The sequence below is a fragment of the Aquarana catesbeiana genome, linkage group LG03 (genome assembly GCF_042186555.1).
Source record: "Aquarana catesbeiana isolate 2022-GZ linkage group LG03, ASM4218655v1, whole genome shotgun sequence".
NCBI lineage: Eukaryota > Metazoa > Chordata > Amphibia > Anura > Ranidae > Aquarana > Aquarana catesbeiana.
Genome location: NC_133326.1, coordinates 268,057,825 through 268,076,528, shown reverse-complemented (window position 1 = coordinate 268,076,528; position 18,704 = coordinate 268,057,825). Strand labels below are relative to the sequence as shown.

Below are 18,704 nucleotides of genomic sequence, written 5' to 3'. Positions count from 1 at the left end.
TTATACAAATCTCAATCAATGAACAATGACTAGGAGAGTCTATGGGCGTGGCTGGGCAGGGGTAGTGTGTATGATCTCTTTAGAGCGGGCTGCAGGAGAACTAACACTGGTAGACACTGTGACAATACAATATGCTGCTAATATAAAGGGACGGGGGAGGGTCTATGCTGCTAATATAAAGGGACGGGGGGGGTCTATGCTGCTAATATAAAGGGACAGGGGGGGTCTATGCTGCTAATATAAAGAGACGGGGGGTCTATGCTGCTAATATAAAGAGATGGGGGGTCTCTGCTGCTAATATAAAGGGTCAGGGGGGTCTGTGCTGCTAATATAAAGGGACAGGGGGGTCTGTGCTGCTAATATAAAGGGAGGGGGGTCTATGCTGCTAATATAAAAGGGACGGGGGGTGTATATGCTGCTAATATAAAGGGACACTAATCTAATGGGGGTCACTCTGTAAAAGGAGTGCTGATCAGTGGTGTCACTACAGGGGGGCTCATTCACACTATAATTGCCACTGGTGCTGATATAAGATGACTCTAATAAGATGAACGAATGGGGGATGCTGACTGCTGATTTAATGGTTGCTGACCAACCATTAGATCAGCAGTTGAGACCCCCATTATATCAGTCACCTTATATCAGTACCCACCGATAAAAAAACACCCAATAGATTAGAGTCCGGTGAAAGGTGTCCAGTATTGAAGTGGTTCTTGGGCTTTAACCAATAGAGCTTTATCTGTATGAAAAAAATGACACAGTTGAATGACACCCAGCATCATTCAACCCACTGAGCCAACTATATGTATAGTTTATACTACAGAAAAAAAAAAATGCTGTGCGCCGCTAAAGTGTTCGGGTTTGGCTTTAGGAAAAGATGGCAACCCTAGACCCCACGGTGTCAGGATTACCAGGTCATTTATTTATATCATCTTTGGCACCATGCAGAATTTGAACAGGTTCTAATTTTTGTCTAGACTTCCACTTGCCTTCAGTAACAAAGCTCAGTTCATAGAATGTGAATCATTTGTTTATAATGAACTACTGTCTGCAAAACACGTTCCTATAACAACAAGCTGTTTCATTTAAACATTCAAACAATCACGGTTACCTGGTTAAAGTATTCTTTAATTTGTTATAAGCAATTGTCTGCACTTCTCCGCCTAGAGAAACATGTTTTCGGACATATTTTCGGAGCCTTCCTTATGAGCATAAGATAGATTCTGTCTCAGGCAAAATGGTTCTTCCCCCTTGCTTCACATGTGCGGTGGCGCTCTAGTGGATGGAAAACAAAACAAAACAACAAACCTGTAGAGGAGGCGTTGTCTGTCGCTAAGGAGACAGCCAATCCCCCACAGGCAAGCCGGTGACAGGGGCGCGCTAAATTCGAACCCAGTATAAATAGCGGGGACGAGCGCAGCGGGCGCTGTGGCTGTAAAGAGACAGGTGAGTAGAAGGTGTATATGGATTGTGGGTGTGATGTCGGGCTGTGTGAGTCGGTTTACTGCGGTTGTGTTTGTTTATGCTGGGCTGCCCCATATGTACAGCCAGTGTTCAGTGCTGGTGGCCTCTGCACATTGAAAGTGTAGTCATTGAGGGCTATTCGTCACCAGGGTTAATGTTATTAATAATGGGGCCCTGTACGATCTACCTGATGCCACCCACCCCACCCTACCCTACTTCAAAATGGTGATGGTTTTTTTTTTTTTTTCTAAATTCACAAAATTAGTGTACATAATATAACTGGTTGATTACAGCTGCATTTGACGTGTATGGGCAGTGATTGGGGTGTAGGTGCAGTTTTTTTGGAACCTGTGCCCTGTATGGCTCTGCAGCAGCTGAAACCTGAAGAGAAGACACTGCTACAGCAAATAGTCATATGGGGGATGGGTTCCAGACATTGTTTCTCTGCTGCTCAGAACCTGTACATGTGGGCTGTTACCCCTTATTGGTGGCTTTGCAGGTCACTGTTATGATTGCTGTGCCAGCCAACATGTAACACATCTGCTGTTGTATGTTTTAAAATATTAAAACTAAACCCTATTTGCTGTGTGTGTGTGTGTGTGTGTGTGTGTGTGTGTGTGTGTGTGTGTGTTTTCAACTGGCTCCCAGAATTTGCTGCTGGGAGCCTAAATAAGTTGGGCTTCCTTCCTATCTCCTTTCTCCTCTCTTCTCCCTTCTCCCTTCCTTTCCCCTCTTCTTCTTCTTCTTCTTTTCTCCTCCCTCTCTTCTCCCTTCCTTCCCCTCTTCTCTTTTTTCATATGTGAACCTAGGGTCAAGTTCTAATCCTTCCCCATGCATGTTGGGGTAAAAGTTTGGTCAGTTTCATTTGAAAGTGAACTAACATTGTGCACTCTGGAAAGTTCCTGAACTAGCACATCCAACTTTTTGTAAAATAACTTGGTTTTCGTTTATTGCAGAAAATCCTAATACCCGTTTTATTAAAAAAGAATGAGCAACAGCAAAGGCTTACAGGCAAAGGGCCATCCCAATCAGCAGCTTCCAGTCACACCAAGCATAACCAAACGGAAACAAGCACAGCAAAGGTAAATGGGCTGACTTCAAATTTTGATGTATTGACTGGGTTCCAAAATATGAGTTTATGGCTTGGACAACTTCACCTTTTCACCTGTAAAACTGTTTATAACATTACAGAATTTCAGTGGTAAAGTAATGCTTGCCATAGATGGCTGATGTCTCCCTGAGAACTAGCAGGGATTCACTTGCCTGTCCTTGCCAGTACCTGCAACTGTCCTACTTCTGTTCTCGTAAGTGGTGCCTGTATTTAAAACCTTTTTCCGTCCCACTGAGATGAGGATTGCCCCTTTTGCAAAGAAACATTTCAGCAAGCTAGAAAATTGGTCACATGAGTGTTTGACATCAGATGCTTTTTGACTTCTGCTATCTGTTCCTCACTTGGTCTGCCAGATCAGAGTGTTTATGGTTACTCTAATGGTTTTTCAAAAAGCTTGTGTTTGTTCTGTAACGTCTTTGCAGACACCTGCACCCACCTAAAATTGTGAACACCACTCAAATTGTATGGATTAGCAGTAGACCTTAGATGGTCTGTGTTGGCACTAACAAATCTGAAGGGTAATAATCTGAGAACTTGCCTGTCTCCACCCTAGAACTATCACAGGACTGTTTTCTAGTGCAGCCTTTTTTCAACCCTTCTACCCTGGAGGAGCCTTCAAAATAATTGAGATCTTGGGGGAACTCCAGCTAAAAATATTTAATTTGTAGATTTAATGACAAACAAGTTTTTAGAAAATTTAAAATGGGCAAATATGGTGTACCTAATATTAGGGTTGTCCCCATACCAATACTAGTATCGGCGCCGATACCGAGCATTTGCCCAAGTACTTGTACTCGGGCAAATGCTCCCGATGCTTCCCCCGATACCTTGAGTCAGCAGTGATTGGTGTGTGGGGGAGTTGCATGCTTCTCCCCCATCGGCTTTCAGCTGCTTTGGTGACATACAGTGGTGATTGGTGCTTGTAACTCCCCCACATGCAATCACTGCTGACTGTCACCGCATCCTCCATGCCCCCTCCGTTCTGCTGTCCCTCGCCATTCCGCTGTCTCTCTCCATGTCCTCCTTCCTTTGTGAATGGACAGTTGACTGTCCATTCACATAACAGAAGCATTGTAATCTCCTGTGATTACGATGTCTCAGTTTATGAATGGATAGGAGCCGCTGTCTTCTCTCCATTCATTTTCAGTGCAGCTGAGGCTGCAGAGAAGGACTGGGGAATCTCTATCCTGTCTTTCTGTCTCAAGGGGGAGATATCAGGGGTCTGTTAAGACCCCTGATATCTCACCAAAGCCCCTCAACAGGGCTGATTAAAAAACAAAACGCATTGCAATAAATAATAAAAATGTAAATAAAAAGACACCATTCACCCCCTCCCCCCTAAACAAAAGAAAGCATTGTTTATTAAAAAAACAAAACCACTGTCACGTGACATTAAAAAAAAAAAAGTATCGGTACTTGTACTCAGTCCCAAAAAAGTGGTATTGGGACAACCCTACCTAATATTTGACAAACAGAGCCAACTAGTTTACAACACTTCCTTGACCTATACCTTAGTAATTGTGAAAATTAATAATGCCCAGTAAACCTTCTCTATATTGTTCACCTCCAGACTTGGGTGATGTCACCTTGCATTGGTCGGGAGTGGTGGCTCCTTCATCTCATGTCAATGAGAAACTGCTCCTGTATATTTGTAGTGATTGGTAGATCAAATCTGAGAAATCATGCTAATTTCTTGAGGACCCCTGGTTGATAAAGCCTGCTGCTATGTTGAAGGATGCTTATACAATGCAACTGTGACACATTCACATCTTTGTACAGGAGATACTTTAAAATCGTTAAGTTTCAGCCATATTACACGCCACTGTTTTTGGATATAACAGATAATCTGTCACGTACCACAAAGCTTCCTTTGCCTGAAGTATTACTTTGCTGCTACAAGTGTGTTCATATGTAACTTTCTTATACATTTTTCTTTGAGCAGGAATACATTCAGAAGTCCAACTGACAGCATGATATCCCCATGTTCTTTAAAGTTGCTGAAGTCACGAATTCAGAATGATTCAAGGTGAGCTTCAGTATAAAAACTTTACTTGTAGCTGTGTTGGGCTTTTGAGTAGTAAACACTAATTCTGGCTTGTATAATACACTATACAAGCGAAACAATGGTGTGGTTGCCATTTATTAGACTGTACTTGACTTAAACTGGTAAAGAACCACATTTGTAATGGCAAAAAAAGAATGAAAAGCTTCCTGCTTCAATGATAAACTATGTTCTAATGAAAGGATAAGTTCACTTTTTGTAACATGTGGCACCTGCCTGAACCCCCTGGCCCCACCCATACCTCCATGCCATGGTTTCAGAATTCTGTGAATGAATGGCAAGTCTTGTCTGCCATGCTAAGTTTGTAGTTCTCAAACTGCAAGCACACTGGTGAGCATTTGTACTTATTTGGGATGTGCAGGCAGACTGCTGTGCCCAGAGTCTGCAGGAACCTGACACTGCACCCACAATCCACTGATCATGGGTGCAATAGTTTGCAGGCTGCAGTATAAAAATTCATTATGTTGAGGTTCTGTAGTAACCTGTTTTGAAGAATCATTCGTGATTAATATGCCTCCTTTCATCCTAATTAAATTGGTGCTCCAGACTTTTTTGTGTAAAGTCAGCCGCTACAAAGTGTAGTGGCTGACTTTTAGCCACTTCCTGTTTGCAGTACATCATGACATCCTTGACTTTCAGTGGGGATATCTGAATGATTCCTGCAGCTGCAAGAATCATTCGGATATCCTTTTCTGCTGGTGATTCTGTGCACTGTAAGAACAATCATAGAGGCAGTTCTGCTGTTTGTTCTTACAGGCGACATCCCCCTCTCGCTGCCCTCTGGTGCTTCTCCAAGCTCTCCCGTGCAATGGGGACCCAGAGAAAGAAGCCAACGCCGGATGAAGAGCATAGATTTCCGGTGACCAAATGGTCCCCAGTCATCTCTGACTGTTGGAGGCCCGGGCGTGACAAAGCGGCAATCTTGGCTGAAAAGGATCAGATCTGTTTTGTTTTTTTCCCCTTATGCTTTTCAGGAGAGATGTGGTGCTTATAGACCCCATATCTTTCCATAAAAAGGACCTGTCACACACCATTCCTATTACAGGGGATGTTTACATGACTTGTAATAGGAGGAATAACAGGGATCAAATTTTTTTTTCTGCACACGCAAGTCCTGCCTACATATGTAAACACCGTTCAAACCACATGTGAGGTGTTGCTCTCACACGGCAATACCTCACAAGTCTACCTCCTCTAACTCTAAACATGTAACCTGTAAAATTTTTAAAGCGTTGCCAATGGAGATTTTTAAGTACCAAAGTTTGGTGCCATTCCACATGTGTGCAATTTGGGTAGCCATTTACTCAGCATATCCTCTTTTCACATTATACAAAAAAATTGGGCTACCTTTGTCTCTGTGTGTCTGTGTTCCAAAAAATACATTTGAATAACTGTTGTGCAAATACCATGTGACATAAAGCTGCAACAACTGCCATTTTGTTCCCTAGGGTGTCTGCTAAAAAAAGATAATGTTTGGGGGCTCTAAAGTAATTTTCTAGCAAAAAAATGATTTTTTTTTTTTTTTTTTAACATGTAGGAGAGAAGTGCCAGAACAGGCTTGGCATGGAAGTGGTTAATAAACAGAAACCCACCTGTCCTAGGATCCTGCAATGTGGTCACCCAAAATATCGCTAGTCTCCCTCTCCTCTCCCTGGTGCCAGCATTTCAACTGGGTACCTGGCAGTGACGGCTTGTGGCTTCACAGACAGATGTGCAAATCATGTTATGCCTGCTCAATGGTCTCACGGGACTTGTGACATGTCCCAGAAGACTGGGGGGGGTTTAAGAACTACTTGGGCAATACAAGCGGGAGTGGGTACCTGTCAAAACAAAGTACCTGCTTGCCCCCCAAAAAAATTGCATGACAAATGTTGCAGGGGAGAGCAGTGCGGAGCTCTGCTTTAGAGTTTGTCCTTGTCTGATCTATGCAATAATATTGCAGAGCCTTATTGCCTCTTGGGGGTTCTCACCAGTGCTCTACACTCCTCTTCTGTGTGCCTCCATAGCAAGCTGTGTGCTATGGGAACACTCATGCAGATGGGCTAATTGAGCCAAGCTGTGTGTCCATGGACAATGTGTAGATTGCGCCCACTCCCTCACATGAGTTGAATGACTGCAACTAGAGACAATGGTTCCACTGCTTTCAGTGAAGCCTGTGAGCTGGGCAAAGGGCTGTGGATGGGCACAGTGCTGAATATATACAGGATTCAGCTAATAGTTTAGGGAGGGGGGTGGAGGAGGAGCAGATGGTGGAAGCTTTTTAATCTCCGTGTTAAACCTACAAAAGTAAAATCAGTCAGTATAACAGGCATGCTTTACTGCATATACAAACTGTGGTACATAAGGGGTTAATCCTCTGCATTTTGTAAACGGGCTGTTTGCTCTTGTTGCCTCTGATCATCCTCTTCCACAGACTGCAGACCATTTCCTGATAGAACAAGGCATTAGGGGACAGGCTGCACATGCTCAGTTGTGTATTGCTAGCTTTTTATTGGGAAAGTGCATGTGATCAGCAGAGGGTCAGGGGAAAACAAACTCCTCTTACAAGCTTTAACCATGCACTGATAGAAGTCCTAAGACTGCTATAACTGCTGAGAAAAGGTTTTTAGCAGTTTATATTTACTGAAACTATTGCATTTCCATGTTGTGTACTGTGGGTGACCAAGTATAATGATGCAGGGTCCTGGGTTTATTAACACTTCAATGCAATAAGATGAAACTCTTTAATGGTTGGCTTTAATTACAGCCTGGGCTGATGAAATATCTGAGGTAAAAGTGGTAATTTTTTTTTTTTTTTTTCTTATCTTTTTAGGGATCAAAGTATGAACAAGAAGCAGTTTCCAAAGTCTCATATGGATGGCAAAGAGAATGACCTGTCCTGAAGAGTTTTTGTACAGACTGTCCCATATTTTTTTTTTGTATAGAAGCCTAATTATGGGTTGCAAAAGGAGTTTATTTTAAATATTTATGTTTTGTCTGGAAAATGGCAAAGTTGCACAGGGAATGATCCAGTGTTCAGAAATCATTTTTGACTTTGCTCTTTCCAGGTTAAAAGGTGTTAATGTTTAAACCATATAGTAATTTATCTTGGTCTATACATGCTAACTAAATTAATTTTATGTAAATAAATGATTAAACTGATCAAGTCTAATTTGTTTAATCTGTTCCATCACCTGGATCCATGGATGGATAGCTGGCCAAAAAGACTGGCCTTTCTGGAGAAAATGGTGCTGTAACCAAATTTGGGTGTCTGCAAAACCTACTATACAAAGTAGAAAGGTTCAGAAGGGTGAGGTGCACGTTGGTCAAAGTAACAAGTGCAAGCAATCAAGCCCTCCCAAAGGCTTATATTTAGGAAACTATAATAGGAGGTGGGGGGTGGTGTGACTGACAGTTATCAGCTCAGGGAGCCCTGAAAACCGAGCCATTAGCTGTGTTTGGTTCAGTGTTGGAGCCACCAGGGGATAGATGCTGCATCCACCTAGGTAAGTATGATTCTGAAGTTTTCCCAAACTTCACTTAAAATAGAGTTCCACCCCCCCAAAAAAATATTACTGTGCTAAAAAAAATCAAACATTTGGAGAGGTGTGTTTTTTTTTTTTTTTTTTTTTTTTTTTTTTTTTTCTCGCCTCTAAATGCCTGTTGCTAGGGGGTCCCTCGTAGTCTGCCTCCTTTGGCACCTGGGCTCCTGATGTCACTTCCCTCAGCACAGGAAGGGAGATCGCCTCTCCCCCCTCCCTCTTGTCAATCATCTGGGACACATGACTGGTCCCAGATGGTGCGGCCAGTGACGGCTCACGCATGCACAGTGGGTGCCCGGCTGTGAAGCCACAGCTGGGCGCCCACAGTTAAAATGCTGATGCGGAGGGGGGGGGGGGGATGAGTGGGGCTTCAGTCCCCCAACCCCCCCTGCATCGCTGGCCTGTGGGACAGGTAAGTGTCCCATTAAGTCAGCAGCTGCAGTACTTGTAGCTGCTGATGTTTAAAAAAAAAAAAAAAAAATGTAAAGTGGGAATCCCGCTTTAAGTATTGCACTTCACAAATAGGAGCTAAAAGAAAAATACCTCCAGCACTCTAAAATTAAGACCAGTCTATTCACCACTGCAGCTGCTCACAGTACACTCAAGCATACACACCACCTAGGGGAGATTGATTGAAGCCTGACACCTAGAGCATGCAAAAATGAAGTGCTGAGGAGACTGTTGTTGGCCTAGGTGGGCACCCCGGTGTCTGAGGGGGCTCTGCCTTTGGGCTGGCTTGGGAAGATCCTGACAGCAGTGCGGTTTGAAAGGAATCTTGCCTAAGGAGGACAGTGTAAGTACATCAGCACTCCAGGGCATCACAAGGGGAGAGACTGCCACATGTAGTAAGCATTTCAGGAGGACAGCGTTGTGCTTAACCCTTCCTATCCTTTACTCTGGGAGCTCTTTGGAGCAGCCAGGTGGGCTGGTAGTTCTGTGGTCAGTAGAACTGGGATCAGTGTCTATGGTAGAGTTGGAGATACTCCTGCATGCAGCTTACAATACAGCGTGCTACTTAAAGGGACAGACTTGGTAATCCTTAATTTAACCCTAAAAGTACCCTGTTCCCTTGTTATAAAGCTGTGGTCATCAACCCTGTCCTGAGGGTCCACTAACAGGCCAGGTTGGCAGGATAACTGAAGTACATCACAGGTGATATCATTTGCTGCTCAGTGATTGCAGTATTCTAGTCTGCATCTACCCAAGGTACTACATAAAACCTGGCCTTTTAGTGAGCCCTGATGACAGGGTTTATGACCACTGGTACACAGCACAGTGCTTGTGCTGTGTAATTTGGCTCACTATCACCTGAAATACCTGGCTGATCTTGCAGCTGTCCTCTCTCCTCTCCCCCCTCCCTGCCTGTCAACATTGTCCACTCCCTGATCCTCCCCCTCCTGCTGCTATCATATTTGTAATATTTTAATACAATCCCATATTTATTCTATGCCCCAGTGTATGTGTTTTATAAAAAAAATTACAATTTGTACCTTATTTCACAGTGCCTCCTGTCACTCACCTGACTCTTTGGCGTTCTCAGTCCCTCCCGCTCTAGTTGTCAGCCCAGGAGAGGAGAGAGTTGAGCAGTCGCGTGAGCGCTGGTAGGCACTGTGAAATAAGGTGCAAATCGTCTATTTTATAAAAAAAAACAAAAAAAAAAAAACTGTACACTGGGGCATTGAACATTAAACACAGGGGATTGTGTGTTCATAAACAAGCAGCTTTACAACCACTATAAGGGGATTTGCATTCCACCTTCAGTGGAATGCAAAAGCCCTGTTGGTGTCCGGGAAGGACAGTTCAAGATCTTGTACATAGTGTTGAAGTTGTCCCTGGTTATTGTAGTCAAGTTGGGCATCCCATATATTCCTTCACCCCATCCAAGCTGTTACTCCTAATAAATCATCAAAACAAAGCCAAGGGACTGACTTCTTGTGTTTTGGATGCAAGCAGAGAATGTGTGGCTGGCTGTGTAGGAGTAGGGGAGCCAGTTACCAGCAGCCCCTGCTGGGGTAATGCTACACTTCTTAAATGATTAAGAACATATTTTGATTAACCAGCTCATGAGATTACATGGTGGAAACAGATGTATGTGGTAACTTACAAAAAAAAGTCAGCAGCTACAAATACTGTAGCTGCTGACTTTTAATATAAGGACACATGTCCAGGGATCCAGTGATGTCCTCACCTGAGGTAATTCTTCTATTGGCTTTTGGGGCAGGCGACGGCATCTCAAGTAAGGTAAACAGGCAATAAAGCCTTACGCTTTACAGCTGATTTCCCTACTGTGTGTGCACAAGCCGCGCTGCGCCTTGTGAATAGTCCTGTAGTCTTCTGGGATCTGTGATGTGTCCCAGAAGACTGCGGGGGAAGAAGGGGGGCAGAACTTTCGGGGTCAGATTGCCGTGGTGCATCTGACCGGAAGTGGGAGCAGGTACCTGTCAACACAAGGTACCTGCTGCCCCCCCCCCCCCCCCCCCCCCCCCCAATAAGTGGCAGTGGAGGAGGAAGGAGGGATGCAAACAAGCCGGATTTTTCCTTTTGGTTTAAGTTCTGCTTTAAAGTGGTTTTAACTTCCCAAATCCTGGAAGCCCCTCTGTTAAAGAAAGCTATACTGTGCAGTATCTTTTTTTTTTTTTTTTTTTTTTTTTTTTTTTATGCAGCAAAATACCTTATTTCAGAGCACTGCTGTGCGCTCACGTGACCTCCCGGCACTCAACTTCCCCTATGTGAGGACTACAGTGGGAGGGGCTGAGATTCCCCATTGATAGCCGAGAGGAAGAGAATGGTGGGAGGTCATGTGAGCGAAAGCGGCACTCTGAAAACTGGTATTTTGCTGCAAAAATTTTAAAACCCAGATACTGCACAGTATATCTTTCTGTAACAGAGGGGCTTCCGGGATTCGGGATATTACAGCCATAGCGGCAAGAGGGGAGGAGATGGCTGACACACAGACTCCTGAGCTGAGAAGGAGAGACTGCAGGCTGACAGAGGCACATAAACTGACCAGGGTATCATGGATCAGCAGCCATGATTACCTTGGTCAGCACACTAAGGGGGACACAGAAACAGGCAGGATCAACCAGGTATTTTACAGCATAGACAGGAACAAATGACACTGCACAAGCACTATGCTGTATATCCTGCTTTAACCACTTCCCACCTGGCCTATAGCAAAATGACAGCCGGGCGGTGGTTGTTATCCTGACTGGGTGTCATATGATGTCCTTCAGAATAACAGCCGCCACGTGCCCGTGGGGGCGTGCATCGCGGCGATCGGTGGTGCGGTGTGTCACTCTGACACACCGCTACACCGATCTTGGTAAAGAGCCTCCGATGGAGGCTCTTTACCACGTGATCAGCTGTGTCCAATCACGGCTGATCACAATGTCAACAGGAAAAGCCGTTGATCAGCTTTTCCTCACTCGCGTCTGATAGACGCGAGTAGAGGAGAGCCGATCGGCAGCTCTCCTGACAGGGGTGGTCTGCGCTGATTGTTTATTAGCGCAGCCCCCCTCGGATGCCCACACTAGACCACCAGGGAAGGGGGCAACATGTGGATGGCCAGGTATGTACTCCATGGCCATCCACATGTGCAAATTATGCCCAATCTATGCCCACAAATGGGCACTGACTGGCACCATTATATAACATGTGACATCAGTGATGCCCAGCAATGCCACCTCATTGGTGCCCATCGTTGAAGAAGAAAACGTACTTATTTACAAAAATTAACGGAAACAAAGAAAAACTTGTTTTTTTTTCAAAATTTTTGGTTATTCTTTGCGCAAAAAATAAAAACCGCAGAGGTGATCAAATACCACCAAATGAAAGCTCTATTTGTGGGAACAAAATGATAAAAAATGTGTTTGGGTACAGTGTTGTATGACCGCGCAATTGTCATTCAAATTGCGACAGCACTGAAAGCTGAAAATTGGCCTGGGCAGGAAGGTGTCTAAGTGCCTGGTATTGAAGTGGTTAAAGTACCAGGATCTTTTTTATTTATTTTAGGGTTAGAACCACTTTAACTATCAAAAATCCACTTCACCATGTGGCAAATCAATCAAATGGGTTGCCCCCTTTAGATCAATCATTCCTATCAGAAGACATTGATTGGAAAAGAAATGGATTACAGTACTTACAGCCACCATTATTAAAGCAGAACTAAAGCCATTGATTTAATGGTTTCAAAAAACAGTTAGGGCTCACTCACACCATGAAAACTGATGGAAAAACCGCCTAGATTTCACTTGTAGAGACATGAGTTTAACAGTTTTCATACGCATTTCAGTGAGTTTGTAACGCACGTTGACATCAGTTTTCATGCACGTCACTTATGTGCCCTGTTCACACCACAGTGTTGATGTCGCGTCTGTTTTATTCTGCACCGAAAACTGCATAGACGTTGGAGATTCCTGCGCAGAAAAAAAATCTGCGCGTGATACCAGTGTTGTGAACAGGGCTCATAGAAAACAATTGTTTTTTTATTTATTTTTTGTGCCCTTGCAGAACGCGTGCATAAAAACCCGATACCTCTCATGGTGTGAACAAGGCCTTACATTCCCAGCATGCCTGCACTGTAAACTGTCACATTTGCTTGTACTCACAAACACATTTTTAAATGGCTGGTGTCATAACTGATAACGTGAGCAACACCATGACAGTTGCAAATCAAACAGAGTCTAAGATGGCAGGACAGCTTCCTTGGCTGAAAAGGGTAAGAGGGTTTAGTTCCACTTTCAGGTGGTTGTAAACCACAGACATGAAATATGCATATCCATCTATGGTGTGTATTTGTCTCAATTAAGAGCACTAAGTGTAATTTCTATCTGCTGTATTCCACTGCTATCAGCATGAATCACTTCTGACAAGTCTTCTTGACACTAAGGGAAAAAAGGTGATGTGGAGGGACATCCAGTTGATTGACAGCTTCAACTCTGGTGCTGTGTGAAAGGGGGGGGGGTGTCCATTTCCTCCAATTAGCTCTCAGAGCTCTCCTCACTGAGCTCTGGCAGTGTGTAATTTCAGCTCTCCACCCTCTTTTTCTGCCAGCTCAGGCAAGCTTTATAAATTCTGCACTTTGAACAGATGTAGAGAAGAGAAGATTGCAGATAAAGAGGTACAAATTATAAAGTAGGGTTTTTTTTTCATCTTTGTGTATGAGCTGAGGCCAGTCACTTCAATAGGTATACAGTATGTTAGGGTTTACAACCACTTTAACCCCTGCTCAACCCGTGGCCCGTGGAGTACTCTGAGGTGGCCTGCTACCTCATGCCTTGGAATGGCGGGTCGGTTAGTTTAGATCACAGAGTGCATAGAGCAAGTGCCAGCAGCAGAGGAAGCAAGCGGCCGCGGAGGGGCTGCATAAGCTGATGCTTCCTCTGCAGCACCGTCTCCTTTCCTAGGTGGTGTGATACCAAGTGCACTTTACCTGGGACCTTTCTAACAGCCTGGAGAGCGATGCCAACAGATACACTTCACTTTTGCAACTGGCATATTAGCACTTTTAAAAAAAGGGTTATTAGGCTGCTTTCACACTGATCCTCTGTTTTGGTGCCCTTTCAGAAAGTGCACCACACCTGCAAGATGTAATAGAGGTCTATGGCAAATTGCAGCATAGTTGTAGGTGCACTGCGCTGCACCCGCTGTGTGGGTAAACCGCAGTGCATCAGTGTGACATCAGCCTTATAGGGTGCTCAGGACTCTAAGGGCGTGTTTACATTTGTGGTTTGGGGGTGGTAATACCCCATAGTTCATTATAGCCTGCGACCGGTTACCAAATTACTTAAAGCAGAACTATACTCACCTTGAATCCAGCCATGCGCCAGCCCCAGAACTCCCTGGCTTCCAGGTCTCACTCGTCGGCCAATGTCATTGGACGGTCAGAGTTTTGGCTCATTCGGAATTGACGAATTTCTGCAGTGATCTGCGCTTGCACAGCTTAATGTACAGGGGCGGACAGGCTGGTAAGAAGCTTTAACCCTTTCACTGCCAGGTCCGCATGTCGTACGGACCACCTGACAGCGGGGGGGTTTCACACACTGCAGTCACCAGAACTGTGCGTAAAACTGACAGGCAGACTCCTGTCAGGTGAAAACATTCAGGCAGCTGCGCTGCTGCCCGATTGCTCACACACACACACCCCCATCCCTTGTACCGGTGCGCCCCCCCCCCCCCCCTTCCCCGTGCTATGCCATGTGTGACGGGAGGGCCCATGGAACCAAGAATCCCTTGGAAAGGTTGGGAAACCCATGTTTCAGCTTCCCATGCACCTCTTATGTCTAAGTCACCCTGTGACATCCTGGCACAGGGTGACTGAGAAAATATATCTTGGATTACTTAAAATGGTACAGTAATATTTACCCACAATATCTCCCAGGATATATGTAAAGACTATTCTTGGGTTGTTTGATTCTGAACTCAACATGTTAGTTGAGAGAGCTGATCACATTGGCCTCTAGAACTGGGTAGGAGCCGGACAGTCTACTCCTACTATAGTTTGTTGCCTACTAGGCTGAGGAGGGGGGGGGAGATCACTGTTTTATTGTTAATTGTAATTAGCTCCTGCTATTGTGAGAAGGTGTCCTGTGTTTATACTAATGTGTGAAGCTCGGTGGCACCAAGTCTGACCTGTAGTGAAATCATGATTAATCATAACAATGCTCAGAAGGGCACGGAGTCACATCGGCTGCTTTAAGAGATTAGTTAATTAACTCGTGTTAATTCTGTTTCTGGTTACAGGTGTATTGTTAGAGCAGGGCTGGACTGGGACAAAAATTTGGCCCTGGACTTCACCCAGACTGGCCCACTTTGACAGGTCTCTCCCATGCCGGCTTGCCACCCAAGCCCCCCCCCCACTAGCTATTAGCCGTTCTACATTATTTCTCTTATAGGCAGTACCAGTGGGGAAGCTAGACATTATTTCACCTGGGGCAAAGAATCAGTTTGGTGCCCACCCCCCCAATGGAACAAGATTAGGCAGGAAAGTGAGGCCGCCCTCCTTCCAGATCGTATGATGAGCTTCTAAGTGTTCACTCCTGAGCATCATGTCTGTATTCAGGCGCGCTGCATAACTAGCCAGGGAGAGGAGGTGAGCACTGCGGGGGGACAGAGGACTGGAGGGAGGCAGCGGTCCACTGTCACTGAAATCGGCCCACTGAGCCATCGGCCCACCGGGAAACTCCCTGTAGTCCCAATGGCCAGTACATGCCTGTGTTAGAGTAATATGAGCAGGAGGGGGGACCTCCTCTTCTACTGTATATAAGACTGTATTTTGGTTCTAATAAAAGAGTCCATGTTCAGCAACTAAACAAGTATCGTCTTGTTTTCTGCTTGTGAGCGGTTGGAATATCTGATATCTATATTCAGACTGTGAGGAAGCAGTATATGACAAAAGCACTTAAGCGGAGTGTGAAACGTTTCGTTACAGATTGCTGTACAGGGGTGGACAGGCTGGTAAGAAGCTTTAACCCTTTCACTGGCAGGTCTGCATGTCGTACGGACCACCTGACAGCGGGGGATTTCACACACTACAGTCACCAAGATTGTGCGTAAAACTGACAGGCAGACTCCTGTCAGGTGAAAACATTCAGCCAGCTGCGCTACTGCCCGATTGCTCACACACACCCCCTACCCCCTGTACCGGCGCACCTCCCCCCTCCCCTGTGCTATGCCATGTTTCTGCAATCTGCATTGCAAAACATTCAGCGGAGCCCAGAGGAGACATGCAAAATCTAAACGACCCTGCATGTCTCATTAAAGAGAACCTGTCACCTAGAAATCATCCCATAGGGGACTAAAAGTCATAAAATGCCCCTCAAAAAATGTTGAGGCCCCCCACATATACGCACAAACATAAATGCATGCATCGGGGCGCCTATGCGTGAAAACTATGATTGAAAAATTTGATACACATGTTACATATCGCCCTGCACGCCAGAGTGAAAGCAATAATTTGAGCACCAGATCTCCTTCGTAACACTAAACTGATGACCTATAGGGGGCTTTTGAAGTGTTGCCCATAGAAAATGTAGCGTACTGAAGTTTGCCATTTCACAGGCGCACACAAATTTAAGGTTTGACATGTTGGGGATCTATTTACTTGGTGCAACCTCATCTTTTATATTTGACCAAAAAATGTGGGTAGTTTATTGCATTTGTTTGCCCTAATATTCACTTTAGTGTGTTTTTTACTGAATTTTTTTGTTTCCTAGACCTTTGTGGTAATATGTGACATAAAATATTGCATCTACCACTATTTTATTCTCTAGGGTGTCTGCTTTCAAAAAATATATAATGTTTGAGAGTTTTGTGTAATCTTCAGGCCTAAAATGATTTCTTAACCTCATCCGCCCGTGCTATAGCTGAAAGACGGCTACAGCGTGGGCATACAATGCTGGGAGGGCGTCCATGGACATCCTCCCGTGCTCGCGGGTGGAGCGCTCTGTGATCTCCGAGTCTTTAGGACTTGGTTGATCACAGATCAGGCTAAAGGGCCAATCACAACAGCCCTTTACCATGTGATCAGCTGTCAGCCAATGACAACTGATCACATGATGTAAACAGAAGCGGTTATCGGCTTTTTTTTTCCCCACGCGCTGACAGCGTGGTGGGACATCGGTCCCACCACAGTTGACCAGTACTGCTAATCAGTGTAGCTAATCAGTGCCTACCAGTGCCACCTATCAGTGCTCATCAGTACTGCTAATCAGTGCCCATCAGTGCCTCATCATCAGTGTCACTTATCAGTGCCACCTCTCAACGCCCTTCAGTGCCCACCAGTGCTGCCTCATCAGTGCCGTGTACCAGTGCCACCTCTCAACGTCCTTCAGTGTCAACTATCAGTGCAGCCTCATCAGTGCCTCCTGATCAGTGCCCACCAGTGCCGCCTCATCAGTGTCACTTATCAGTGCCACCTCTCAACATCCATCAGTGCAGCCTCATCAGTGCCTCCTTATCAGTGCCCACCAGTGCTGCCTCATCAGTGCAGCATATCAGTGCCCATCAGTGAAGGAGAAAAATGACCTGTTTGCAAAATTTTATAACGAACTATGAAAAATGTTTTTTGTTTTTCAAAATTTTCGGTTATTTTTTGTTTAGCAAAAAATAAAAACCCCAGTGATGATTAATCGCTTGTTGACCAGCCGCCGTCAATATACTGTGGCAGGTTGGCATGGCTGCACAAATGGCCATAGGTGTACGTCGGCCGCTTTAAGAGTGATAGGGGGGCGCGCCCACAGTGTTATGTCAGAGCTGATGTGCGTGGCCAGCGCCCGCGATCGCTCCTCAGAGAGCCAGAACGGGGATCTGTCAATGTAAACAGACAAATCCCTGTTCTGGCAGGGGAGTAGAGAGAGATCACTGTTCCTAGTGATTAGGAATAGCGATCTTTCCCCTCCTACAGTCACTACACTCCCCCCACAGTTAGAAACACCTCCCTAGGGAGCACTTAACCCCTTGATCGTCCCCTAGTGTTAAACCTTTCTGTGCCAGTGTCATTTATACAGTAATCAGTGGCTATTTTTAGCTCTGAACGCTGTATAAATGTCAATGGTCCCCAAAGTGTCCAATCTGTCCGCCGCAATGTCGCAGTCCCACTAAAAATCACAGATCGCTGCCATTACTAGTAAAAAAAAAAAAAATAATAATAATAAAAGTGCCATAAATCTATCCCCTATTTTGTAGACGCTATAACTTTTGTGCAGACCAATCAATTTATGCTTACTGCGATTTATTTTTTACCAATAATGTTTAAAAGAATACATATTGGCCTAAACTGATGAAGACATTTGTTTTTTTTTACATTTTTTGGGGGGATATCTATTATAGGAAAAGGTAAAAAAAATTTTTTTTTTTAAATTATCGGTCTTTTTCTTGTTTATAACGCAAAAGATAAAAACGGCAGAGGTGATCAAATACCACCAAAAGAAAGCTCTATTTGTAGGGGGGGAAAAAAAAAGGACATCAATTTTGTTTGGGTACAGCGTCGCACGACCGCGCAATTGTCGGGATACAAAAAATGGCCTTGTCATTAAGGGGGCAAATCCTTCCGGTCCTTAACTAGTTAAATACCACCAAAAGAAAGCTCTATTTGTGTGAAAAAAAAAAACGATAAAAATATAGTTTGGGTTATAGTGTAGCATGTCCGCGCAATTGTCATTCAAAGTGTGACAAAGCCGAAAATTGGCCTGGGCAGGAAGGGGGTAAAAGCAAGTGGTTAAACGTGTGCATATAAAAAAAAAGAGAGCGAGAGAAGAGACAAAGCACTGAAAAATCCGTACAGAATGTTTGGACCCTGACTATACAGATGTGGGTCAGCTCGCTCTCTAGCAATACACAATACAGTGTACAGCGCTACATACGGGAACTTCCCCGTCTGACAACTTTCCCCAGAAACGAAACCAGCACTGTCACCGCACCGCCCAGAGAAAACACCGCAAACCACGCCCCCTCGCTGGCCAGACCACGCCCCCCTCGCTGGCCAGACCACTCCCCCTGGGGCGGCCGCCCGCCTGCTAGTGTCTCGGCACGTCACGTGGTGTGTCCG

General features: G+C 44.9%; 1 long non-coding RNA gene across 1 annotated transcript; it reads left to right on the top strand.

Moving 5' to 3' along the window:
- Positions 1-1,290: 1,290 nt before the first annotated feature.
- On the top strand, positions 1,291-7,778 carry LOC141132057 (uncharacterized). The gene is made up of 4 exons (XR_012242855.1): positions 1,291-1,446; positions 2,421-2,546; positions 4,518-4,601; positions 7,450-7,778. It is a non-coding gene; the product is annotated as an uncharacterized lncRNA (long non-coding RNA).
- The last annotated feature ends 10,926 nt before the right edge of the window (positions 7,779-18,704 follow it).